At 47.2% G+C, this 25531-nt stretch overlaps 10 non-coding genes and 2 pseudogenes across 10 annotated transcripts; all 12 read right to left on the bottom strand.

The window, feature by feature from the left end:
* Positions 1-2772: 2772 nt before the first annotated feature.
* On the bottom strand, positions 2773-2958 carry LOC142500245 (U2 spliceosomal RNA). The gene has a single exon (XR_012802871.1). It is a non-coding gene; the product is annotated as a U2 spliceosomal RNA (small nuclear RNA).
* Positions 2959-6603: 3645 nt separating this feature from the next.
* Positions 6604-6794, bottom strand: LOC142500634 (U2 spliceosomal RNA). Its single transcript, XR_012803170.1, has one exon. It is a non-coding gene; the product is annotated as a U2 spliceosomal RNA (small nuclear RNA).
* Positions 6795-7613: 819 nt separating this feature from the next.
* Positions 7614-7804, bottom strand: LOC142500633 (U2 spliceosomal RNA). The gene has a single exon (XR_012803169.1). It is a non-coding gene; the product is annotated as a U2 spliceosomal RNA (small nuclear RNA).
* Positions 7805-8623: 819 nt separating this feature from the next.
* LOC142500632 (U2 spliceosomal RNA) lies at positions 8624-8814 on the bottom strand. Its single transcript, XR_012803168.1, has one exon. It is a non-coding gene; the product is annotated as a U2 spliceosomal RNA (small nuclear RNA).
* An 819-nt stretch (positions 8815-9633) lies between these two features.
* LOC142500631 (U2 spliceosomal RNA) lies at positions 9634-9824 on the bottom strand. Its single transcript, XR_012803167.1, has one exon. It is a non-coding gene; the product is annotated as a U2 spliceosomal RNA (small nuclear RNA).
* An 819-nt stretch (positions 9825-10643) lies between these two features.
* Positions 10644-10834, bottom strand: LOC142500630 (U2 spliceosomal RNA). Its single transcript, XR_012803166.1, has one exon. It is a non-coding gene; the product is annotated as a U2 spliceosomal RNA (small nuclear RNA).
* Positions 10835-11653: 819 nt separating this feature from the next.
* On the bottom strand, positions 11654-11844 carry LOC142500093 (U2 spliceosomal RNA). Its single transcript, XR_012802803.1, has one exon. It is a non-coding gene; the product is annotated as a U2 spliceosomal RNA (small nuclear RNA).
* Positions 11845-15445: 3601 nt separating this feature from the next.
* Positions 15446-15643, bottom strand: LOC142500151 (U2 spliceosomal RNA). Its single transcript, XR_012802827.1, has one exon. It is a non-coding gene; the product is annotated as a U2 spliceosomal RNA (small nuclear RNA).
* Positions 15644-18530: 2887 nt separating this feature from the next.
* Positions 18531-18721, bottom strand: LOC142500629 (U2 spliceosomal RNA). The gene has a single exon (XR_012803165.1). It is a non-coding gene; the product is annotated as a U2 spliceosomal RNA (small nuclear RNA).
* Positions 18722-19537: 816 nt separating this feature from the next.
* Positions 19538-19728, bottom strand: LOC142500628 (U2 spliceosomal RNA). The gene has a single exon (XR_012803164.1). It is a non-coding gene; the product is annotated as a U2 spliceosomal RNA (small nuclear RNA).
* Positions 19729-20544: 816 nt separating this feature from the next.
* Positions 20545-20724, bottom strand: LOC142500801 (U2 spliceosomal RNA; annotated as a pseudogene).
* Positions 20725-23593: 2869 nt separating this feature from the next.
* Positions 23594-23794, bottom strand: LOC142500819 (U2 spliceosomal RNA; annotated as a pseudogene).
* Positions 23795-25531: the final 1737 nt, after the last annotated feature.

The raw sequence follows: 25531 nt of genomic DNA, 5'->3' as shown, positions 1-25531 counted from the left end.
ATTCATCTTCCACTCTCCCCTTCCTTGCTACTATGACCTCACTCCTCTTCCCCTGATCTACTTTACACATACTTTCCTCCCCTTCTATCCTAAGTACCTTCTGAGATTCCTTTCCTTCTAATGTGACCGTTTGTGTGTCTACAACTATCTTACTTTTGTCTCCTTTCTGAGTTATTTTACTTTCTTCTGACTCACTCACAGATGTGGTTTCAGGCTCTCTTCTAGTTCCCCCTATCACCCTCCTTTTTGGTGTATCCTGTAAGCTATCACACCTAGCGATAGAAAAATCCTGTTTAATTTCACTTGGTCCAGCTATTCCCTCTACCTCCCCCTTATCTGGCTTACGTTTTGAAGCTTTTCTCTCCATACCTGTTACTTCCATTTCCTCCCCTTCTTCCTCTTGCCCTTTTTCTAAATCTCTCACCGCTTCTTGTATTGCTTCCAAAGCTCTATTCACACTTCCTTCACTTACTTCACTATCCTGATGTAACCCTTCCTCCAAGACTTTTAATTTACTAGCCTCCTCCATTAGCATTGCTTCTCCTTCCTGTCTAGCTTTTTCCTCAATCAACCATTTCTTCTGATCTTTTCTTAAATTCAAATATTCTTCTACCGTCATATGAGCTCTTCGACTCATAATATCCTCTAATTCTCCAATTAACTCCTCATTACTTATATTCTTTCGTTCTGTGCGAAATACATCTACCCATAACTTCACACCCCCCACTTTTTTTTCAAACAAATTCATTTTTTCTGTTAGAGCTTCGTCCTCCTCTTGCAATTCTACTCTCTCTGCCCAATCTGTACTTTGAGTACCAACCAGTTCTCCTTGCAGAAACTCTGGGGTTTCGTCTACCTCTGAGATCCCCCCCTCCTGCAAGTCCATTTTTCCTTCTTCTGTCTGAAATTTCTTAAAGATAAGTCCAACAAAGTCTGAGGTATCTCCAGACTCACTACCCCTTGCTGTTTGGGCATAAGACTTATTTTTTTTGCACTGCCGTGCTAAATGTCCTCTTTCCCCGCACAAGTCACACTTTTTTGGGACTCGACAGGCCGTTGCTGTGTGTCCTTCTTCTCCGCAATTGCGGCATACAGTCCCGACTTTGTCACACTCTTCTTTGGTATGTCCATATTTGTGACAATTCCTGCAGAAAACAGGCTGGCCAGGGTAGTTTAGAAAACCCCTTTCCCCACCAATGGCAAAACTTGCAGGCGGTTGCATCACTCCTCCTCCTCGATCTGGATCAGGCTTAAAACGAACCCAAAATCGCCGCTTTCCGTTGAAGAAACCATATGCATTCCTTAACACTTCTCCCCCCCTTACCAGGGAACAGTATCTCCTCAGGAAACAAGCAATGTCTTCCCTCTGCACAAAAGGATTGTACATGTGTACAACCAGCGGTTTGTCTTCCAGCATAAAACTCGGGGCCACGCTGACTCCCGTCAGCCTTGGATCATCCTTCTTCTCACGGCACATCTCATAAACATTCCAGCAGTCTGCATCCGAGATCAGGGTCAGGTCATAAAAGCCCTGCCTTGGGAAGTCTTGGAGGCAGTACACCTTAGACGCATCCAGCTCCAGCATCTCACCAAGAATTTTCTCCACCACATGTTGCAGTCTCACGCGATCTCTCTCGGCTTCCTCGACCAGGAACCGGACTGTATTCTTCATGCCACCGTACGCCATCGTCCGCCTTGAATAAGCTCGGGTGCGGCACCCTAATTGCAGCAAGTGGGTTAAGCCCTTTCGGGCGATCCCACAAGGCAAAGGCGCCGGCCCCTCACTTTCGCTCGCTCATGATCACCTCTCGTCGCTCGAGATGGCGTGCCCCCCCAAAAGCAGCAAGGATCTTAAGCCCCCAAAGGGGCGATGATCCAGGGCCAAGGGAGCACAGTCTCAGCAATCACCTCTCAGCCAGACACTTGGTCTTAGCCAAAAGGCCGAGAAGCGATAACCAGAAATGGGCCCCCGCCTGAGCGCCGCCCGACGGCCGGGGGCGCTACGCTTTAGGGAGAAGGGCAGAGGGAGCCGCTGGCTGCCCGCTCGCCTCCTCCCCCAGCAGGCATGCCTCCAGTCCCTCCGCTCCTTCCGACACAGCTCCGGGGAGTCTATGCAGCAGCGGCGGCGACGACGACGACGGATGCAAAAGCCAAAGACTTTCTATGGAGTAAAGAAAAGCAGCCGCACACACTGCTGGGGGGCCCGCATGGCCAGCAAACAGCCAAAAAGGCACATGCTTCCAGTTCTTTTTCCGGCACCAGGCTTCGTCTGCTTATTTGCATAGGAACCGCCCACTTTTTCTCTGCTAGCCGACTCGTCTGGGCTGCCATGAAACTCAGGCAGCAAGCAAGCAGCCAGTGGCTGGGCTTTTCAGTTCAGGTCATTTCAGCCAGCCAGCCAGCCATTGTGACAAGAAGCCAGCAAGTCAAGGCATTTGCTGCTTGCTGCTTGCTGCTGCAGTGTTTGCTATGCAGGCTATTTGGATACAGCTTCAACAGGAGTTTCTTAGGCATCTGCTCGTTCGGACTGAATTAGGCTAGGCAGCAGGCGGCACTCCTGCTCCATGCGAGGAGGAGCTGAAAAGAAAAGAAAGTAAGAAGCCACGCAAAAGAGCAAACAAGACACAGCAAAAAGAAGGAGGCTTTATTTTGTCGTCATTTCTTCATCTTCTTCTTTCTTTGCAAAAGAAAGAGCCAAAAATGCATGTTTGTTTTTTTTCTGTCAGACAGTGATTTGTTTCTATTTTTTGATACAAGCCAAATATCCCCAAAGGGAAGTGCACCGGTCCTGGAGGTACTGCAATACCAGGTCAATGCGTGGAGTGGACAGAGCAAGCTCTTCTTCCATCTCCCTGTTCTAAAAATCCATTTAATATATGGTCCCCAGATAGGGGACGTATCAGATATTAAACTGATAAGAACAGATTTTTTTTTTTTTTTTTTGTTTTAAATGTTTATTTACATTCACATTTTTACAAGACAAATAAATTTTGTACATTCACAAATCAACATTTTCAATTTAACTTTTCCACCAATCAGACATACATTGCATAATTTCCCTTACATCCTCCTTAGTTCAGCCTATCTTTTTACTTTTCTCATTGCTTGCTATTTGTTTCTCCAACACCTTCCTATATCTTTCAATTTCTGTCTCAAACTCCTTTGGCGACATCTTTTCCTTCCAAAAAAGCATCTTCTCTAGTTCCCCTATTCTTTGGTCTATCCCCCCTTGAGGGTTTGCCTTCTGTATCATCCCATACCACCTCTTTGCCTCTCCTATTTTCTCCTCAACCTCCTTTATTTTCTTGTCTAAAAATTCCTTTTTTCTCTCCATATCCCAGCTTGTTTTAAACACAGAGTCCCTTTCTTCCTTTTTACTTGGGCGTCCCTTATCCTTTTCTTGCACCCCACTTCCTTCACTTTCTGATCTCTCTGCCATTGAGGCAGCTCCTCCTTCACTTTCACTCCTACTTGTCCCTCCCACTTTCCGTTCTAGCATCCTTGTTGCCTCCCCCCCCTCTCTCTCTTTATTTTGCTTTCCACTTCTTTCACTTTCAGATGAGGAGATCCCTCCCCAATCACTCCCGCTACTCCCATCTATTCTTAACATTTCTGCTACTTTTTCCCCACTCACTCCACTCACCCTCACTTTCTCTTTTTCCCCAACTATCTGCCTACATACTCCTACTATTTTCTCTTGTTCTAACCTCTTTACATTACCTTTTCCCACAGTTTCCTTTGCTATCTCCTGTCTTTTCTCTTGACTTTCTAACGATGTTCTAACCCCCCAATCCTCATCTCTTTTTGCTTTTACACCAGGATAACCTACAAATTCATCTTCCACTCTCCCCTTCCTTGCTACTATGACCTCACTCCTCTTCCCCTGATCTACTTTACACATACTTTCCTCACCTTCTATCCTAAGTACCTTCTGAGATTCCTTTCCTTCTAATGTGACCGTTTGTGTGTCTACAACTATCTTACTTTTGTCTCCTTTCTGAGTTATTTTACTTTCTTCTGACTCACTCACAGATGTGGTTTCAGGCTCTCTTCTAGTTCCCCCTATCACCCTCCTTTTTGGTGTATCCTGTAAGCTATCACACCTAGCGATAGAAAAATCCTGTTTAATTTCACTTGGTCCAGCTATTCCCTCTACCTCCCCCTTATCTGGCTTACGTTTTGAAGCTTTTCTCTCCATACCTGTTACTTCCATTTCCTCCCCTTCTTCCTCTTGCCCTTTTTCTAAATCTCTCACCGCTTCTTGTATTGCTTCCAAAGCTCTATTCACACTTCCTTCACTTACTTCACTATCCTGATGTAACCCTTCCTCCAAGACTTTTAATTTACTAGCCTCCTCCATTAGCATTGCTTCTCCTTCCTGTCTAGCTTTTTCCTCAATCAACCATTTCTTCTGATCTTTTCTTAAATTCAAATATTCTTCTACCGTCATATGAGCTCTTCGACTCATAATATCCTCTAATTCTCCAATTAACTCCTCATTACTTATATTCTTTCGTTCTGTGCGAAATACATCTACCCATAACTTCACACCCCCCACTTTTTTTCCAAACAAATTCATTTTTTCTGTTAGAGCTTCGTCCTCCTCTTGCAATTCTACTCTCTCTGCCCAATCTGTACTTTGAGTACCAACCAGTTCTCCTTGCAGAAACTCTGGGGTTTCGTCTACCTCTGAGATCCCCCCCTCCTGCAAGTCCATTTTTCCTTCTTCTGTCTGAAATTTCTTAAAGATAAGTCCAACAAAGTCTGAGGTATCTCCAGACTCACTACCCCTTGCTGTTTGGGCATAAGACTTATTTTTTTTGCACTGCCGTGCTAAATGTCCTCTTTCCCCGCACAAGTCACACTTTTTTGGGACTCGACAGGCCGTTGCTGTGTGTCCTTCTTCTCCGCAATTGCGGCATACAGTCCCGACTTTGTCACACTCTTCTTTGGTATGTCCATATTTGTGACAATTCCTGCAGAAAACAGGCTGGCCAGGGTAGTTTAGAAAACCCCTTTCCCCACCAATGGCAAAACTTGCAGGCGGTTGCATCACTCCTCCTCCTCGATCTGGATCAGGCTTAAAACGAACCCAAAATCGCCGCTTTCCGTTGAAGAAACCATATGCATTCCTTAACACTTCTCCCCCCCTTACCAGGGAACAGTATCTCCTCAGGAAACAAGCAATGTCTTCCCTCTGCACAAAAGGATTGTACATGTGTACAACCAGCGGTTTGTCTTCCAGCATAAAACTCGGGGCCACGCTGACTCCCGTCAGCCTTGGATCATCCTTCTTCTCACGGCACATCTCATAAACATTCCAGCAGTCTGCATCCGAGATCAGGGTCAGGTCATAAAAGCCCTGCCTTGGGAAGTCTTGGAGGCAGTACACCTTAGACGCATCCAGCTCCAGCATCTCACCAAGAATTTTCTCCACCACATGTTGCAGTCTCACGCGATCTCTCTCGGCTTCCTCGACCAGGAACCGGACTGTATTCTTCATGCCACCGTACGCCATCGTCCGCCTTGAATAAGCTCGGGTGCGGCACCCTAATTGCAGCAAGTGGGTTAAGCCCTTTCGGGCGATCCCACAAGGCAAAGGCGCCGGCCCCTCACTTTCGCTCGCTCATGATCACCTCTCGTCGCTCGAGATGGCGTGCCCCCCCAAAAGCAGCAAGGATCTTAAGCCCCCAAAGGGGCGATGATCCAGGGCCAAGGGAGCACAGTCTCAGCAATCACCTCTCAGCCAGACACTTGGTCTTAGCCAAAAGGCCGAGAAGCGATAACCAGAAATGGGCCCCCGCCTGAGCGCCGCCCGACGGCCGGGGGCGCTACGCTTTAGGGAGAAGGGCAGAGGGAGCCGCTGGCTGCCCGCTCGCCTCCTCCCCCAGCAGGCATGCCTCCAGTCCCTCCGCTCCTTCCGACACAGCTCCGGGGAGTCTATGCAGCAGCGGCGGCGACGACGACGACGGATGCAAAAGCCAAAGACTTTCTATGGAGTAAAGAAAAGCAGCCGCACACACTGCTGGGGGGCCCGCATGGCCAGCAAACAGCCAAAAAGGCACATGCTTCCAGTTCTTTTTCCGGCACCAGGCTTCGTCTGCTTATTTGCATAGGAACCGCCCACTTTTTCTCTGCTAGCCGACTCGTCTGGGCTGCCATGAAACTCAGGCAGCAAGCAAGCAGCCAGTGGCTGGGCTTTTCAGTTCAGGTCATTTCAGCCAGCCAGCCAGCCATTGTGACAAGAAGCCAGCAAGTCAAGGCATTTGCTGCTTGCTGCTTGCTGCTGCAGTGTTTGCTATGCAGGCTATTTGGATACAGCTTCAACAGGAGTTTCTTAGGCATCTGCTCGTTCGGACTGAATTAGGCTAGGCAGCAGGCGGCACTCCTGCTCCATGCGAGGAGGAGCTGAAAAGAAAAGAAAGTAAGAAGCCACGCAAAAGAGCAAACAAGACACAGCAAAAAGAAGGAGGCTTTATTTTGTCGTCATTTCTTCATCTTCTTCTTTCTTTGCAAAAGAAAGAGCCAAAAATGCATGTTTGTTTTTTTTCTGTCAGACAGTGATTTGTTTCTATTTTTTGATACAAGCCAAATATCCCCAAAGGGAAGTGCACCGGTCCTGGAGGTACTGCAATACCAGGTCAATGCGTGGAGTGGACAGAGCAAGCTCTTCTTCCATCTCCCTGTTCTAAAAATCCATTTAATATATGGTCCCCAGATAGGGGACGTATCAGATATTAAACTGATAAGAACAGATACTACACTTGATCTTAGCCAAAAGGCCGAGAAGCGATAACCAGAAATGGGCCCCCGCCTGAGCGCCGCCCGACGGCCGGGGGCGCTACGCTTTAGGGAGAAGGGCAGAGGGAGCCGCTGGCTGCCCGCTCGCCTCCTCCCCCAGCAGGCATGCCTCCAGTCCCTCCGCTCCTTCCGACACAGCTCCGGGGAGTCTATGCAGCAGCGGCGGCGACGACGACGACGGATGCAAAAGCCAAAGACTTTCTATGGAGTAAAGAAAAGCAGCCGCACACACTGCTGGGGGGCCCGCATGGCCAGCAAACAGCCAAAAAGGCACATGCTTCCAGTTCTTTTTCCGGCACCAGGCTTCGTCTGCTTATTTGCATAGGAACCGCCCACTTTTTCTCTGCTAGCCGACTCGTCTGGGCTGCCATGAAACTCAGGCAGCAAGCAAGCAGCCAGTGGCTGGGCTTTTCAGTTCAGGTCATTTCAGCCAGCCAGCCAGCCATTGTGACAAGAAGCCAGCAAGTCAAGGCATTTGCTGCTTGCTGCTTGCTGCTGCAGTGTTTGCTATGCAGGCTATTTGGATACAGCTTCAACAGGAGTTTCTTAGGCATCTGCTCGTTCGGACTGAATTAGGCTAGGCAGCAGGCGGCACTCCTGCTCCATGCGAGGAGGAGCTGAAAAGAAAAGAAAGTAAGAAGCCACGCAAAAGAGCAAACAAGACACAGCAAAAAGAAGGAGGCTTTATTTTGTCGTCATTTCTTCATCTTCTTCTTTCTTTGCAAAAGAAAGAGCCAAAAATGCATGTTTGTTTTTTTTCTGTCAGACAGTGATTTGTTTCTATTTTTTGATACAAGCCAAATATCCCCAAAGGGAAGTGCACCGGTCCTGGAGGTACTGCAATACCAGGTCAATGCGTGGAGTGGACAGAGCAAGCTCTTCTTCCATCTCCCTGTTCTAAAAATCCATTTAATATATGGTCCCCAGATAGGGGACGTATCAGATATTAAACTGATAAGAACAGATACTACACTTGATCTTAGCCAAAAGGCCGAGAAGCGATAACCAGAAATGGGCCCCCGCCTGAGCGCCGCCCGACGGCCGGGGGCGCTACGCTTTAGGGAGAAGGGCAGAGGGAGCCGCTGGCTGCCCGCTCGCCTCCTCCCCCAGCAGGCATGCCTCCAGTCCCTCCGCTCCTTCCGACACAGCTCCGGGGAGTCTATGCAGCAGCGGCGGCGACGACGACGACGGATGCAAAAGCCAAAGACTTTCTATGGAGTAAAGAAAAGCAGCCGCACACACTGCTGGGGGGCCCGCATGGCCAGCAAACAGCCAAAAAGGCACATGCTTCCAGTTCTTTTTCCGGCACCAGGCTTCGTCTGCTTATTTGCATAGGAACCGCCCACTTTTTCTCTGCTAGCCGACTCGTCTGGGCTGCCATGAAACTCAGGCAGCAAGCAAGCAGCCAGTGGCTGGGCTTTTCAGTTCAGGTCATTTCAGCCAGCCAGCCAGCCATTGTGACAAGAAGCCAGCAAGTCAAGGCATTTGCTGCTTGCTGCTTGCTGCTGCAGTGTTTGCTATGCAGGCTATTTGGATACAGCTTCAACAGGAGTTTCTTAGGCATCTGCTCGTTCGGACTGAATTAGGCTAGGCAGCAGGCGGCACTCCTGCTCCATGCGAGGAGGAGCTGAAAAGAAAAGAAAGTAAGAAGCCACGCAAAAGAGCAAACAAGACACAGCAAAAAGAAGGAGGCTTTATTTTGTCGTCATTTCTTCATCTTCTTCTTTCTTTGCAAAAGAAAGAGCCAAAAATGCATGTTTGTTTTTTTTCTGTCAGACAGTGATTTGTTTCTATTTTTTGATACAAGCCAAATATCCCCAAAGGGAAGTGCACCGGTCCTGGAGGTACTGCAATACCAGGTCAATGCGTGGAGTGGACAGAGCAAGCTCTTCTTCCATCTCCCTGTTCTAAAAATCCATTTAATATATGGTCCCCAGATAGGGGACGTATCAGATATTAAACTGATAAGAACAGATACTACACTTGATCTTAGCCAAAAGGCCGAGAAGCGATAACCAGAAATGGGCCCCCGCCTGAGCGCCGCCCGACGGCCGGGGGCGCTACGCTTTAGGGAGAAGGGCAGAGGGAGCCGCTGGCTGCCCGCTCGCCTCCTCCCCCAGCAGGCATGCCTCCAGTCCCTCCGCTCCTTCCGACACAGCTCCGGGGAGTCTATGCAGCAGCGGCGGCGACGACGACGACGGATGCAAAAGCCAAAGACTTTCTATGGAGTAAAGAAAAGCAGCCGCACACACTGCTGGGGGGCCCGCATGGCCAGCAAACAGCCAAAAAGGCACATGCTTCCAGTTCTTTTTCCGGCACCAGGCTTCGTCTGCTTATTTGCATAGGAACCGCCCACTTTTTCTCTGCTAGCCGACTCGTCTGGGCTGCCATGAAACTCAGGCAGCAAGCAAGCAGCCAGTGGCTGGGCTTTTCAGTTCAGGTCATTTCAGCCAGCCAGCCAGCCATTGTGACAAGAAGCCAGCAAGTCAAGGCATTTGCTGCTTGCTGCTTGCTGCTGCAGTGTTTGCTATGCAGGCTATTTGGATACAGCTTCAACAGGAGTTTCTTAGGCATCTGCTCGTTCGGACTGAATTAGGCTAGGCAGCAGGCGGCACTCCTGCTCCATGCGAGGAGGAGCTGAAAAGAAAAGAAAGTAAGAAGCCACGCAAAAGAGCAAACAAGACACAGCAAAAAGAAGGAGGCTTTATTTTGTCGTCATTTCTTCATCTTCTTCTTTCTTTGCAAAAGAAAGAGCCAAAAATGCATGTTTGTTTTTTTTCTGTCAGACAGTGATTTGTTTCTATTTTTTGATACAAGCCAAATATCCCCAAAGGGAAGTGCACCGGTCCTGGAGGTACTGCAATACCAGGTCAATGCGTGGAGTGGACAGAGCAAGCTCTTCTTCCATCTCCCTGTTCTAAAAATCCATTTAATATATGGTCCCCAGATAGGGGACGTATCAGATATTAAACTGATAAGAACAGATACTACACTTGATCTTAGCCAAAAGGCCGAGAAGCGATAACCAGAAATGGGCCCCCGCCTGAGCGCCGCCCGACGGCCGGGGGCGCTACGCTTTAGGGAGAAGGGCAGAGGGAGCCGCTGGCTGCCCGCTCGCCTCCTCCCCCAGCAGGCATGCCTCCAGTCCCTCCGCTCCTTCCGACACAGCTCCGGGGAGTCTATGCAGCAGCGGCGGCGACGACGACGACGGATGCAAAAGCCAAAGACTTTCTATGGAGTAAAGAAAAGCAGCCGCACACACTGCTGGGGGGCCCGCATGGCCAGCAAACAGCCAAAAAGGCACATGCTTCCAGTTCTTTTTCCGGCACCAGGCTTCGTCTGCTTATTTGCATAGGAACCGCCCACTTTTTCTCTGCTAGCCGACTCGTCTGGGCTGCCATGAAACTCAGGCAGCAAGCAAGCAGCCAGTGGCTGGGCTTTTCAGTTCAGGTCATTTCAGCCAGCCAGCCAGCCATTGTGACAAGAAGCCAGCAAGTCAAGGCATTTGCTGCTTGCTGCTTGCTGCTGCAGTGTTTGCTATGCAGGCTATTTGGATACAGCTTCAACAGGAGTTTCTTAGGCATCTGCTCGTTCGGACTGAATTAGGCTAGGCAGCAGGCGGCACTCCTGCTCCATGCGAGGAGGAGCTGAAAAGAAAAGAAAGTAAGAAGCCACGCAAAAGAGCAAACAAGACACAGCAAAAAGAAGGAGGCTTTATTTTGTCGTCATTTCTTCATCTTCTTCTTTCTTTGCAAAAGAAAGAGCCAAAAATGCATGTTTGTTTTTTTTCTGTCAGACAGTGATTTGTTTCTATTTTTTGATACAAGCCAAATATCCCCAAAGGGAAGTGCACCGGTCCTGGAGGTACTGCAATACCAGGTCAATGCGTGGAGTGGACAGAGCAAGCTCTTCTTCCATCTCCCTGTTCTAAAAATCCATTTAATATATGGTCCCCAGATAGGGGACGTATCAGATATTAAACTGATAAGAACAGATACTACACTTGATCTTAGCCAAAAGGCCGAGAAGCGATAACCAGAAATGGGCCCCCGCCTGAGCGCCGCCCGACGGCCGGGGGCGCTACGCTTTAGGGAGAAGGGCAGAGGGAGCCGCTGGCTGCCCGCTCGCCTCCTCCCCCAGCAGGCATGCCTCCAGTCCCTCCGCTCCTTCCGACACAGCTCCGGGGAGTCTATGCAGCAGCGGCGGCGACGACGACGACGGATGCAAAAGCCAAAGACTTTCTATGGAGTAAAGAAAAGCAGCCGCACACACTGCTGGGGGGCCCGCATGGCCAGCAAACAGCCAAAAAGGCACATGCTTCCAGTTCTTTTTCCGGCACCAGGCTTCGTCTGCTTATTTGCATAGGAACCGCCCACTTTTTCTCTGCTAGCCGACTCGTCTGGGCTGCCATGAAACTCAGGCAGCAAGCAAGCAGCCAGTGGCTGGGCTTTTCAGTTCAGGTCATTTCAGCCAGCCAGCCAGCCATTGTGACAAGAAGCCAGCAAGTCAAGGCATTTGCTGCTTGCTGCTTGCTGCTGCAGTGTTTGCTATGCAGGCTATTTGGATACAGCTTCAACAGGAGTTTCTTAGGCATCTGCTCGTTCGGACTGAATTAGGCTAGGCAGCAGGCGGCACTCCTGCTCCATGCGAGGAGGAGCTGAAAAGAAAAGAAAGTAAGAAGCCACGCAAAAGAGCAAACAAGACACAGCAAAAAGAAGGAGGCTTTATTTTGTCGTCATTTCTTCATCTTCTTCTTTCTTTGCAAAAGAAAGAGCCAAAAATGCATGTTTGTTTTTTTTCTGTCAGACAGTGATTTGTTTCTATTTTTTGATACAAGCCAAATATCCCCAAAGGGAAGTGCACCGGTCCTGGAGGTACTGCAATACCAGGTCAATGCGTGGAGTGGACAGAGCAAGCTCTTCTTCCATCTCCCTGTTCTAAAAATCCATTTAATATATGGTCCCCAGATAGGGGACGTATCAGATATTAAACTGATAAGAACAGATTTTTTTTTGTTTTTAAATGTTTTTATTCAAACATAATTTAAAGTGTTACAATTTTCCACTTTTCAAAACATAGAAAACCACACAATAATAATATACATATTTTCTAAATCAAAACATTACCACACCTTATTCAAAAAGGACCTTCTTTACTCCTATTCCTTCCTCTCCCTCTTAATTCCTCAAAACTTTACTATTTTATCTTATGATTTCTGTGCTTCTTCCTTTTTCCCTTCTCTGTTGACTCATTACAGTTCTATATATATGTTCGTACTCCCTAAACTCTTCCTCTGTCCTTTCTGCTCTCATTACTATTATTGACTCTAAAAGGTCTATTAACTGCTCTGTACTTGCAGTTGGATTGATCTCTCTCCAAAAACGTGTCCAGAAACCCCCGGCCTCCTCCCCATTTTCCCTTTTTCCTATTTTCTCTGTCACTTCAGCTATTTTTTCCCTTAACTTTTCTTCCGCTACTTTTCCCTCACTCAATTTACTAGGTCTCCCTTTCTTTTTTCCCCCAACTATCTGACTACATACTTCTACAATTTTCTTTTGTTCTACCATCATTTTCCCCTTAGTTTTCCTTACTGTCTCCTGTTTTGAAACTTCTTTTACGGATCCCCCTGTCTCTGTAGCTTCCATCTTACTAGAGCTTCCTTCTTTGCTTTCTTCTGACTCACTCACTGATGAGGTTTCAGGCTCACTTCTAGTTGGTCCAGCTATTTCCTCTGAGGTTTCCTTATTCTCTATTGCTTTAAACTTACAGGTACTTCCTTCCTCCCTTCTCCCTTCCTCTCCCCCGCTTTCACCCACAGATAGAACTCCTCCCTCACTTTCACTTCTACTCGTCCCTCCCACCTTCCGTGTTGGCATTCCTATTATCTTCCCCCTTTCTATCTCCTTGTTTGGGCGTCCCTTTTCCTCTTTCTGCACCCCTCCTCTTTCACTTTCTGATGAGGAGACTGACCCCCAATCACTCCCACTACTCCTAGCTGCTTCCAGTGTTTTAGTTTCCAGAACTCTAGGATACCCCTCAAAATTACTGTGCTCTTTCTCCCTTGGCATGATGCTTTCCGGGGTCTCCTCCACCACTATATCTTGTACTTCCTCCTCCTCGCTAACATCCTCCACATCTCTGAAAAACTCCCTTTCCTCCTCTCTTTCCTTGAGGACTGCTCTGCCCTCCTTCACCTCCACCAAAAGTATATTCTCTTTTTTCATTTCTTCATATTCCTCTTTTGTAATGTTTTTCCTTTGGTGCATTACTTCGTCTAATCTTTTAATAATTTGCTGATCTGTACTTCCTCTATGTTGCTTCCTAAAAACTTCTACCCAGAAATCTACTTCCCCTACTGCCCTCTGAAACTCTCCCATTTTCTCCTTTAAAACACTTCCACTTGGTATTTCTCCTATCTGTTCCCTTCCTATCTTCGCAACCCTCTCTACTTTCTCTCTAGGCCCCTCTCTCTTCTCTCCCTCTTGGCCCTCCTTCCCTTCCACGCTGTCTGCTTCCTGTTGGCTTTTACGTTTTTGGGGCTTCTTTTCCCCAACTGTGACCTCCATTCCCTCCTCCTGCTCTTCACCAAATTTCCCTTCCCCTCCCTGTGCGCCTTGAGCATCCATTCTTTCAGCCCAACTTGGGTCATGCACATTCTCTGACTCTATTGTCCCACCCCCCTCCAAAATCAGACCACAGTCTCCCCCCTCCCCCTTTTCCCCAGCAAAGTTCCGGGCAATACTTTCCAAAAATTGATCTTCTTTTTTTTTCTCCTGGGCATCTTTTTCTCGACTTGACATACAGGTTTCCTCCTCATTTGCTGCCTGGGCATAAGTTTTCTCCGTGCACTGTCTTGCCAAATGTCCTCTCTTTCCACAATAGTGGCACTTTTTTGGGACACTACAGCTGCTTACAGTATGTCCCTCTTCCCCACAGTTCCGACACACTACTCCTGTTTTTGGGCATCCTTCTTTCGTATGTCCGTAACTAAAACAATGTCTACAGTATAAAGGCTGTCCTGGATAGAACAAAAAGCCTCTGTCTCCTTTAATATTGAAGATGGCAGGTGGGTGTGTCACCCCTCCTACGCACGACGTATCTCTCCTGAAGCGCACCCAATATCGTCTTTTTCCATTAAATATACCGTAATGGTTCTTTTGTTCTTCTCCTCCTTTTACCATCTCACAGTATCGTTTTAGAAACCACATAATATCTTCACCCCTTGCATAAGGGTTGTACATATGCAGTACCAATGGTTTCTCTTCCATCATGAAACTAGGAATAACCTTAATTCCTCTCAGGTTTGGGTCCTCGGCTCTCTCTTTGCATCTTTCAAACAGGTTCCAACAATCTTCTTCCTGGAAGCAGGTCAGATCAAAAATCCCCTGCGCAGGGAAATCTTGTAGACAGAGGATCTTCTCCTCATGTAGGCCAATCAGCTCCCACAGGACTTTCTCCACAATCCATCGTAGATCAACTCGGCTTCTCTCTGACTCCACAACCAGAAACCGGATGGAGTTTCTCATCCCTGTTTGGGCTGCCATGCTGATTCCTCTGCTTCTCCAAGCTTAGGTGCGGCACCCCAAAAGCAGCAGGGGACTTAAGCCGGTTAAGGCGATGTCCCCAGGCCAAGGTGCCGGCCCTTCACTTTCTCCGCTCTCCGCTCTCCGTTCTCGATCGCCCCTCGTCGCTCGAGATTGCGTGCCCCCCCAAAAGCAGCAAGGATCTTAAGCCCCCGAAGGGGCGATGATCCAGGGCCAAGGGGTCACAGTCTCAGCAAAGCCCCTGACTCAGACACTTGATCTGAGCCAAAAGGCCGAGAAGCGATAACCAGAAATGGGCCCCCGCCTGAGCGCCGCCCGACGGCCGGGGGCGCTACGCTTTAGGGAGAAGGGCAGAGGGAGCCGCTGGCTGCCCGCTCGCCTCCTCCCCCAGCAGGCCTGCCTCCAGTCCCTCCGCTCCTCCCGACACAGCCCCGGGGAGTCTATGCAGCAGCGGCGGCGACGACGACGACGGATGCAAAAGCCAAAGACTTTCTATGGAGTAAAGAAAAGCAGCCGCACACACTGCTGGGGGGCCCGCATGGCCAGCAAACAGCCAAAAAGGCACATGCTTCCAGTTCTTTTTCCGGCACCAGGCTTCGTCTGCTTATTTGCATAGGAACCGCCCACTTTTTCTCTGCTAGCCGACTCGTCTGGGCTGCCATGAAACTCAGGCAGCAAGCAAGCAGCCAGTGGCTGGGCTTTTCAGTTCAGGTCATTTCAGCCAGCCAGCCAGCCATTGTGACAAGAAGCCAGCAAGTCAAGGCATTTGCTGCTTGCTGCTTGCTGCTGCAGTGTTTGCTATGCAGGCTATTTGGATACAGCTTCAACAGGAGTTTCTTAGGCATCTGCTCGTTCGGACTGAATTAGGCTAGGCAACAGGCGGCACTCCTGCTCCATGCGAGGAGGAGCTGAAAAGAAAAGAAAGTAAGAAGCCACGCAAAAGAGCAAACAAGACACAGCAAAAAGAAGGAGGCTTTATTTTGTCGTCATTTCATCTTCTTCTTTCTTTGCAAAAGAAAGAGCCAAAAATGCATGTTTGTTTTTTTTCTGTCAGACAGTGATTTGTTTCTATTTTTTGATACAAGCCAAATATCCCCAAAGGGAAGTGCACCGGTCCTGGAGGTACTGCAATACCAGGTCAATGCGTGGAGTGGACAGAGCAAGCTCTTCTTCCATCTCCCTGTTCTAAAAATCCATTTAATATATGGTCCCCAGATAGGGGACGTATCAGATATTAAACTGATAAGAACAGATTTTTTTTTTTTTTTTTTTTTTTTATTTGCATATTTGAAAAATATACAATTTGACATTTTTGTTTTACATTTTCTTTTTGAACAAAAATTATATAATAAAAATTATTTCTTTCATAACTTTCCAAAAGAAATTCTCAATTACTTCATACAAGAAAATTCAAAATACATTCTAATTTCCAAAAACTTCTCCCATATTTTTACAGAACCCATATAATTCTATTTACATCCTTTCTATTTCATTTATATTTCTATTTTTACCCTTACTTTCCCAAGAAATACATTCTACTCATCCCACTTTTCCTTCTATTTTCCCATCACATATTATTTTTATATTCTTTCATTACATTTTCTTTTCCTTTTTCTTCTTAATTTCTTTCCATAATATCATACCTCTACTTCTTTATTAAACCTCCTTTCTTTACTTTTGCTTCCTTTCTCTGCTTATTTCTTAACATTACTAAAATTTCCCACATTCCTCCTCTTTAGTTCTTCCAAACCATCCCGTATATATTACATTTTCTCCGCATCTCTCCTTAAAAAATTCTGCCTCCACCTCGTCATAAAACTTTTCGTTTTCAATGTCCTCCATACTTCCTATTTTTCCGGGCAATGCAAAAATACTATCATCTATTTCATAATTCAACATCTCCTCTTTTTCAGTATCTGTCTCTTTTCCGGGCATAGCAACCCCCACAGTCTCCTTACTTTTACCCAAAATCCCCCCCTTCAAAACTTTCTTTTTCCTTACTGACACTTCACACAAAACTTTCTCTTCTTCCTTTCCCAAAGATTCCACCACTTTGTCACTGAGCAAATCCTCAAACTCCTCTATTCTAACATTCCCATTGTCTTCTCTTACCCCCAAATCCTCACTGTCTATACTCACATTCCCTAAAACAAAATCTCCATCAACACTGACAACACTCCCTTTTCCCTCAAAAAATTCCTTCTCCACTACCTCCTCTGTTCTATTCTCACTTTTTATTTTATTTTTACACTCTTGACTTATCTTAACACAGTTTTTCCCTGCTTTCAGAAACATCCCTTTGTTTTTTTCCAAACAATTACGAGCAAAATGCCCTGGCTTTCCACAAAAGTCACATTTTTTAAATTCATCACAATTCGCAGCTATGTGTCCTCTTCTCCCACAATTGCGGCAAATCATTCCAGCGGGCTGTCCTGAATAACTCAGGGTGCCCTGATCTCTGCCAATACAGAAACTTGTCGGGGGGTACATCACTCCTCCCACATGCTCGGGGTCAGTCCTAAAACGAACCCAGAAAAGTCTTTTCCCATTATATAGTCCATACGCATTTTTCAGTTGCGTTCCTCCTTTGACCGTTACACAAAAACGAGTCAAAAATCTTTCAATGTCCTCCTTCTTCGAAAAGACATTAAACATTCGTACAGTTACCGCTCTTTCCACTTGCAGGAATCTGGGTATCACCCGGATTCCTCTCATCCGATGGTCTCCCAAATTCCTCTCACATCTCTCGAAGATTTTTTGGCAAATCTCCTCCTCTATGCAGGTCAGATCAAAAATGCCCAATCTCCGGAACTCCTGCAGACAATAGATCTCTTCGAATTCCACTCCAAGCAGATCACGCAAAACTTCCTCCACGATAACGTCCACATCAACACTGGCCCGTCTGGTCTCGTCAACCTGAAAACGGATGCAGTTCCTCTCGTTCGCTCTGTCCGCCATTCTCGTCCTTGGCTTAACAAGATCCAGGTGCGGCGCCCTAATAGCAGCAAGGGGGTTAAGTCTGTTAAGACGATCCCCCAAGGCCAAAGCGCCGGCCCTTCACCATCTCGCTCTCTCCATCTCCGTCTCACTTGTCCGCCATCCGTCAATCCGACCTTCAGGATCAGGTGCGGCACCCCAACAGCAGCAAGAGGGTTTAGTTCCTGGGGAACGATCCCTCAAGGCCAAGGCGCCGGCCCCTCTCCTTCTCTCTCTCCTGATCGCCTCCCGTGCTCGAGTTAGCGTGACTCCCTCATAGCAGCATGGGTCTTAAGCTCCCCAGGAAGCGATGACCCAAGGCCAAGGAGTCACAGACTCAGCGCAACCTCTCAGCCCAGACACTTGATCTGAGCCAAAAGGCCGAGAAGCGATAACCAGAAATGGGCCCCCGCCTGAGCGCCGCCCGACGGCCGGGGGCGCTACGCTTTAGGGAGAAGGGCAGAGGGAGCCGCTGGCTGCCCGCTCGCCTCCTCCCCCAGCAGGCCTGCCTCCAGTCCCTCCGCTCCTCCCGACACAGCCCCGGGGAGTCTATGCAGCAGCGGCGGCGACGACGACGACGGATGCAAAAGCCAAAGACTTTCTATGGAGTAAAGAAAAGCAGCCGCACACACTGCTGGGGGGCCCGCATGGCCAGCAAACAGCCAAAAAGGCACATGCTTCCAGTTCTTTTTCCGGCACCAGGCTTCGTCTGCTTATTTGCATAGGAACCGCCCACTTTTTCTCTGCTAGCCGACTCGTCTGGGCTGCCATGAAACTCAGGCAGCAAGCAAGCAGCCAGTGGCTGGGCTTTTCAGTTCAGGTCATTTCAGCCAGCCAGCCAGCCATTGTGACAAGAAGCCAGCAAGTCAAGGCATTTGCTGCTTGCTGCTTGCTGCTGCAGTGTTTGCTATGCAGGCTATTTGGATACAGCTTCAACAGGAGTTTCTTAGGCATCTGCTCGTTCGGACTGAATTAGGCTAGGCAACAGGCGGCACTCCTGCTCCATGCGAGGAGGAGCTGAAAAGAAAAGAAAGTAAGAAGCCACGCAAAAGAGCAAACAAGACACAGCAAAAAGAAGGAGGCTTTATTTTGTCGTCATTTCATCTTCTTCTTTCTTTGCAAAAGAAAGAGCCAAAAATGCATGTTTGTTTTTTTTCTGTCAGACAGTGATTTGTTTCTATTTTTTGATACAAGCCAAATATCCCCAAAGGGAAGTGCACCGGTCCTGGAGGTACTGCAATACCAGGTCAATGCGTGGAGTGGACAGAGCAAGCTCTTCTTCCATCTCCCTGTTCTAAAAATCCATTTAATATATGGTCCCCAGATAGGGGACGTATCAGATATTAAACTGATAAGAACAGATACTACACTTGATCTTAGCCAAAAGGCCGAGAAGCGATAACCAGAAATGGGCCCCCGCCTGAGCGCCGCCCGACGGCCGGGGGCGCTACGCTTTAGGGAGAAGGGCAGAGGGAGCCGCTGGCTGCCCGCTCGCCTCCTCCCCCAGCAGGCCTGCCTCCAGTCCCTCCGCTCCTCCCGACACAGCCCCGGGGAGTCTATGCAGCAGCGGCGGCGACGACGACGACGGATGCAAAAGCCAAAGACTTTCTATGGAGTAAAGAAAAGCAGCCGCACACACTGCTGGGGGGCCCGCATGGCCAGCAAACAGCCAAAAAGGCACATGCTTCCAGTTCTTTTTCCGGCACCAGGCTTCGTCTGCTTATTTGCATAGGAACCGCCCACTTTTTCTCTGCTAGCCGACTCGTCTGGGCTGCCATGAAACTCAGGCAGCAAGCAAGCAGCCAGTGGCTGGGCTTTTCAGTTCAGGTCATTTCAGCCAGCCAGCCAGCCATTGTGACAAGAAGCCAGCAAGTCAAGGCATTTGCTGCTTGCTGCTTGCTGCTGCAGTGTTTGCTATGCAGGCTATTTGGATACAGCTTCAACAGGAGTTTCTTAGGCATCTGCTCGTTCGGACTGAATTAGGCTAGGCAACAGGCGGCACTCCTGCTCCATGCGAGGAGGAGCTGAAAAGAAAAGAAAGTAAGAAGCCACGCAAAAGAGCAAACAAGACACAGCAAAAAGAAGGAGGCTTTATTTTGTCGTCATTTCATCTTCTTCTTTCTTTGCAAAAGAAAGAGCCAAAAATGCATGTTTGTTTTTTTTCTGTCAGACAGTGATTTGTTTCTATTTTTTGATACAAGCCAAATATCCCCAAAGGGAAGTGCACCGGTCCTGGAGGTACTGCAATACCAGGTCAATGCGTGGAGTGGACAGAGCAAGCTCTTCTTCCATCTCCCTGTTCTAAAAATCCATTTAATATATGGTCCCCAGATAGGGGACGTATCAGATATTAAACTGATAAGAACAGATACTACACTTGATCTTAGCCAAAAGGCCGAGAAGCGATAACCAGAAATGGGCCCCCGCCTGAGCGCCGCCCGACGGCCGGGGGCGCTACGCTTTAGGGAGAAGGGCAGAGGGAGCCGCTGGCTGCCCGCTCGCCTCCTCCCCCAGCAGGCCTGCCTCCAGTCCCTCCGCTCCTCCCGACACAGCCCCGGGGAGTCTATGCAGCAGCGGCGGCGACGACGACGACGGATGCAAAAGCCAAAGACTTTCTATGGAGTAAAGAAAAGCAGCCGCACACACTGCTGGGGGGCCCGCATGGCCAGCAAACAGCCAAAAAGGCACATGCTTCCAGTTCTTTTTCCGGCACCAGGCTTCGTCTGCTTATTTGCATAGGAACCGCCCACTTTTTCTCTGCTAGCCGACTCGTCTGGGCTGCCATGAAACTCAGGCAGCAAGCAAGCAGCCAGTGGCTGGGCTTTTCAGTTCAGGTCATTTCAGCCAGCCAGCCAGCCATTGTGACAAGAAGCCAGCAAGTCAAGGCATTTGCTGCTTGCTGCTTGCTGCTGCAGTGTTTGCTATGCAGGCTATTTGGATACAGCTTCAACAGGAGTTTCTTAGGCATCTGCTCGTTCGGACTGAATTAGGCTAGGCAACAGGCGGCACTCCTGCTCCATGCGAGGAGGAGCTGAAAAGAAAAGAAAGTAAGAAGCCACGCAAAAGAGCAAACAAGACACAGCAAAAAGAAGGAGGCTTTATTTTGTCGTCATTTCATCTTCTTCTTTCTTTGCAAAAGAAAGAGCCAAAAATGCATGTTTGTTTTTTTTCTGTCAGACAGTGATTTGTTTCTATTTTTTGATACAAGCCAAATATCCCCAAAGGGAAGTGCACCGGTCCTGGAGGTACTGCAATACCAGGTCAATGCGTGGAGTGGACAGAGCAAGCTCTTCTTCCATCTCCCTGTTCTAAAAATCCATTTAATATATGGTCCCCAGATAGGGGACGTATCAGATATTAAACTGATAAGAACAGATTTTTTTGTTTTGTTTTAAATAGTTTTTATTTTCATCTTTCCATTTTTACAACAACGTAAAATAAAACATTTCAGAAAAATTTAAATTTTACACACTGTAAATATTTTCTTTACAATATTCCCTTTACACTATTCATCCTTCACCTTCTATTTATTCACATTCTATACTCATCATAACAATTTCGCTACAATACTCTCCTTCTCCCCTATCCTTCTCTTCTTTCCTTCCTCCTCTTCTTTCCACATTACTCCAACGATTTCCCACTTGCTCAACACTCTCATTTTTGCACTTTTTTTCTTGCTTTATTCTCAGGCCACTCACTTTTCTCTTCCTCTTCTTTTTTTTCCCTACTTCCCCTTCTAGATTCTAAACCACCCTTATTTTCTCTTCTGTTTTTAACATTACTCCAAAGATTTCCTACTTGCTCAACACTCTCATTTTTGCACTTCCCTTTTCTTTCCTTTTTTCTTACTTTAACCTCAGACCACTCACTTTCCTCTTCCTCTTCTTTAACATACACCCATTCCATTACTTCCTCCCCATTTACAATCCCCACAAAATCCAAAACTTTCTCCCCCTCTTCCTCTGAACAAAAATCCTCTTCCTCCATTTCTGTCCCCTTATTTTCTCTTCTGTTTTTAACATTACTCCAAAGATTTCCTACTTTCTCAACACTCTCATTTTTGCACTTCCCTTTTCTTTCCTTTTTTCTTACTTTAACCTCAGACCACTCACTTTCCTCTTCCTCTTCTTTAACACACACCCATTCCATTACTTCCTCCCCATTTACAATCCCCACAAAATCCAAAACTTTCTCCCCCTCTTCCTCTGAACAAAAATCCTCTTCCTCCATTTCTGTCAGCCCAATACTTGGTTTTTCAAAGAAACCTCCCTCCCCCAAAATTTCTTCATTAAAGTCCATAGTCCGTTCTCCTTGTTTTCCTTCCTCATTCACCTTCTTCTCTAGGCTCTCCGTTTGTCCACTTAGCTTCTCAGTGCTCACAACCATAAAATGTCTATCTCCGTTTTCACAGTTACTCCTCTTAGAATTCTCACACTTTACAGTCACCTGCATTTCTCTGTCATATAAGTGGTCACCCAGTCCAGGGGACTGCCCTGGAAACCACAGAGAACCTCCATTCCCTTCAAAACAAAACCTGTCAGGAGGGTAAGTCACCCCTCCCACTCCCTCCGGGTCCAGCCCAAGGCAAACCCAGAACTTTCTTTCGCCATTGAACATTCCATATTCATTTCTTTGTTCTGCACCTCCTTTAACGACTGTACAAAAGCACTTTAGAAAACGCACAATTGTTTCCTTCCGTACAAAGGCATTATTCATCTGCACAATCACCGGCCTTTCTCTCATCAAAAACTGGGGCAACACGCTGATTCCCAGCATCCTTGGATCTCCAACCCTTTCCTTCCATCTTTTATACGCCTTCCAGCAGTCTGCCTCCCGAAAGAAGGCCAAATCAAAGATCCCCTGCCTCTGGTGCTCCAGAAGACAAAAGATTTCTTCAAACTCCACCTTGAGTAAGTCTCTCATCACCTCCTCCACGATAAAGCGACGTCCCACTTGATCTTTCCAGGCCGTCTCCACCAGAAACCTGAGGGTGTTCTTCGTTGTCCCCTCCATCACCATCTTCCGTCCACGCCTTTGCTCTCGTCCTTGTCCACCAATCACGTCTTGGCTCCGGTGCGGCTCCCTTATAGCAGCAAGGGGGTTAAGTCTGTTAGGACGATCCCCCAAGGCCAAGGCACCGGCCCTTCACCATCTCTCTCTCTCTTGTCCGCTCCTGATCATCCTGAGCTTCGGTGCGGCGCCCTGATAGCAGCAGGAGGGTTAAGCCTATTATGGCGATCCCTCCAGGCAAAGGCGCCGGCCCTTCACTCTCTCTCCGTCTTCCTCTCGTGCTTGTCCGCTCCTGATCGCCTCCCGCTGCCTGAGATGGCGCACCCCCCCAAAAGCAGCATGAGTCTTAAGTTCCTTTCAGAACGATGACTCAAGGCCAAGGGGGCACAGTCTCAGCAACCTCCTGACCCAGACTCTTGATCTGAGCCAAAAGGCCGAGAAGCGATAACCAGAAATGGGCCCCCGCCTGAGCGCCGCCCGACGGCCGGGGGCGCTACGCTTTAGGGAGAAGGGCAGAGGGAGCCGCTGGCTGCCCGCTCGCCTCCTCCCCCAGCAGGCCTGCCTCCAGTCCCTCCGCTCCTCCCGACACAGCCCCGGGGAGTCTATGCAGCAGCGGCGGCGACGACGACGACGGATGCAAAAGCCAAAGACTTTCTATGGAGTAAAGAAAAGCAGCCGCACACACTGCTGGGGGGCCCGCATGGCCAGCAAACAGCCAAAAAGGCACATGCTTCCAGTTCTTTTTCCGGCACCAGGCTTCGTCTGCTTATTTGCATAGGAACCGCCCACTTTTTCTCTGCTAGCCGACTCGTCTGGGCTGCCATGAAACTCAGGCAGCAAGCAAGCAGCCAGTGGCTGGGCTTTTCAGTTCAGGTCATTTCAGCCAGCCAGCCAGCCATTGTGACAAGAAGCCAGCAAGTCAAGGCATTTGCTGCTTGCTGCTTGCTGCTGCAGTGTTTGCTATGCAGGCTATTTGGATACAGCTTCAACAGGAGTTTCTTAGGCATCTGCTCGTTCGGACTGAATTAGGCTAGGCAACAGGCGGCACTCCTGCTCCATGCGAGGAGGAGCTGAAAAGAAAAGAAAGTAAGAAGCCACGCAAAAGAGCAAACAAGACACAGCAAAAAGAAGGAGGCTTTATTTTGTCGTCATTTCATCTTCTTCTTTCTTTGCAAAAGAAAGAGCCAAAAATGCATGTTTGTTTTTTTTCTGTCAGACAGTGATTTGTTTCTATTTTTTGATACAAGCCAAATATCCCCAAAGGGAAGTGCACCGGTCCTGGAGGTACTGCAATACCAGGTCAATGCGTGGAGTGGACAGAGCAAGCTCTTCTTCCATCTCCCTGTTCTAAAAATCCATTTAATATATGGTCCCCAGATAGGGGACGTATCAGATATTAAACTGATAAGAACAGATTTTTGTTTTCCATAGTAATTTTATTTTTCGACAGAAGGAAAATTGATACAGAAATTCTCAAAGAAAACACAAAGGTTAGCACATGAATACAGTCAAAAAGAACATTAAACAGAAAACAACACTTAAATATTCTCTATTTGGCTTTAAGAACCTTTTCTTAGCTTACTTATCCCACTATTCTTAACCACTCTTTAAACTTTCCCTTAAGGACCATTCAGTCAATATGCTTTTACCCTGCAGTCTCCGCTGCAGAGTGGAACACCGGCCCTCCTCTACTCCCCGATGTTCCACGTTAAGGACCCAAAGGAACCGGCCACTTTTGTGCCATTCGTACTATATCTTATCCATACTTCTTATCTAATCTTCTCCTTACCGTAAAAGCATACCTTATTTACTCTTCTATTTCAAGATGGTTGCACCCACCCTTTTTATTTTTTTTTTTTTTTTTTTTTTTTTTTTTTTTTATAAAAACCCATTTATATGCACACAAAAAAACATCTTTATACCAGCGCTCTCTTTTATCACAGGAAAAAAAACTAGTCCCTACTTTCATCTAATCAACTCATTCCATTTCTCTAGTTTCCATACTCGTGCCATCTCTTCACTTTCTTTTTTATCCACCAGATAATATGTAAACATTTTACACAAAATTAACTTTACACATTCTTCTATCTTAACTTCTTCTTTTTTTATCATCAGTATGTTTCTCACATTCCAGAGTACCTCTTTAACACAATTTACCATTCTCCATACCAACCTCCCTCTCTCCCTCCCACTTACCCCTAGCCCATACATCATTTTATTGTATTCCAACGTTTTTACATAAGCCACCTCCTTGAACATTGGTCCCATTTTTTTCCATATCCTCCGTGCATATGCACAGTTCCAAAAAATATGTACAACACTTTCAATGTCTCCACAATCTGCTCTCGGACATCTGTCTGTTACCGCCATGTCTCTTCTTTTTTGGAACTCTCGTACCGGCAACACTCTCCAAACACTCATCCATGCAATATCTTTCTGTTTATTCGTCAAACTCTCTTCATTCACATTTTTCCACACTCTCTTCATTTGTTCATCAGTCACACCACCCATCACTTCCATAACTTCTCTATCTTTAAGTATTTTCACTACTTTCTTACTTTCTTTCCATTCTTCTAATCTAATATCACTTAGCCTATATTTCTTTATATAATCCTCTATAATCGTATAGAACTCTGATGGCTGAAAACACACCGGTTTTCTTAAGTCCGGCCTTACATTCCACCTTCTTCTCAACATTCCACTCAGATTATAATTTATACAACTTGTAAACAAATATTCACCTTTGTTCACTCGGCTAAGGTAAAAACTGATGTACTTTATAAAAATGTACACTTCCACATCCGGGAGTCCTTTACCCCCCTTTGTCCTGTCTTTGTACACTCTTTCTCTGGTGAGTTTCTCTGCCTGAGATCCCCAAAAGAAAGTACATATTAACCGCGCTAGTTTTTTAATCCAAACATTTTTTGGTGGAAACACCAGTCCCACATAGAGTATACTTGGCAATAACACATTTTTTATAATTAGCAACCTGCCTTCCATGGTTAGTACTCTTAAAGCCCATATACTTATTTTATTTTTAACCTTTATTTCTAAGTCTGTCCAACTTTCTACCCCATCTAACCCCTTATTAAATTTTAATCCCAGAACCTCGAGTGCTCCTTCTTCCATTGGGATTTGGGCTTCCCTTAAACCTTCCATTTTCCCAAAGGTTTTTGCAAAGCTTTTATCTTTATTCAATT

The sequence above is a fragment of the Ascaphus truei genome, chromosome 7, assembly GCF_040206685.1.
Source record: "Ascaphus truei isolate aAscTru1 chromosome 7, aAscTru1.hap1, whole genome shotgun sequence".
Taxonomy (NCBI): domain Eukaryota; kingdom Metazoa; phylum Chordata; class Amphibia; order Anura; family Ascaphidae; genus Ascaphus; species Ascaphus truei.
This window is presented reverse-complemented; position numbering and strand designations above follow the sequence as displayed.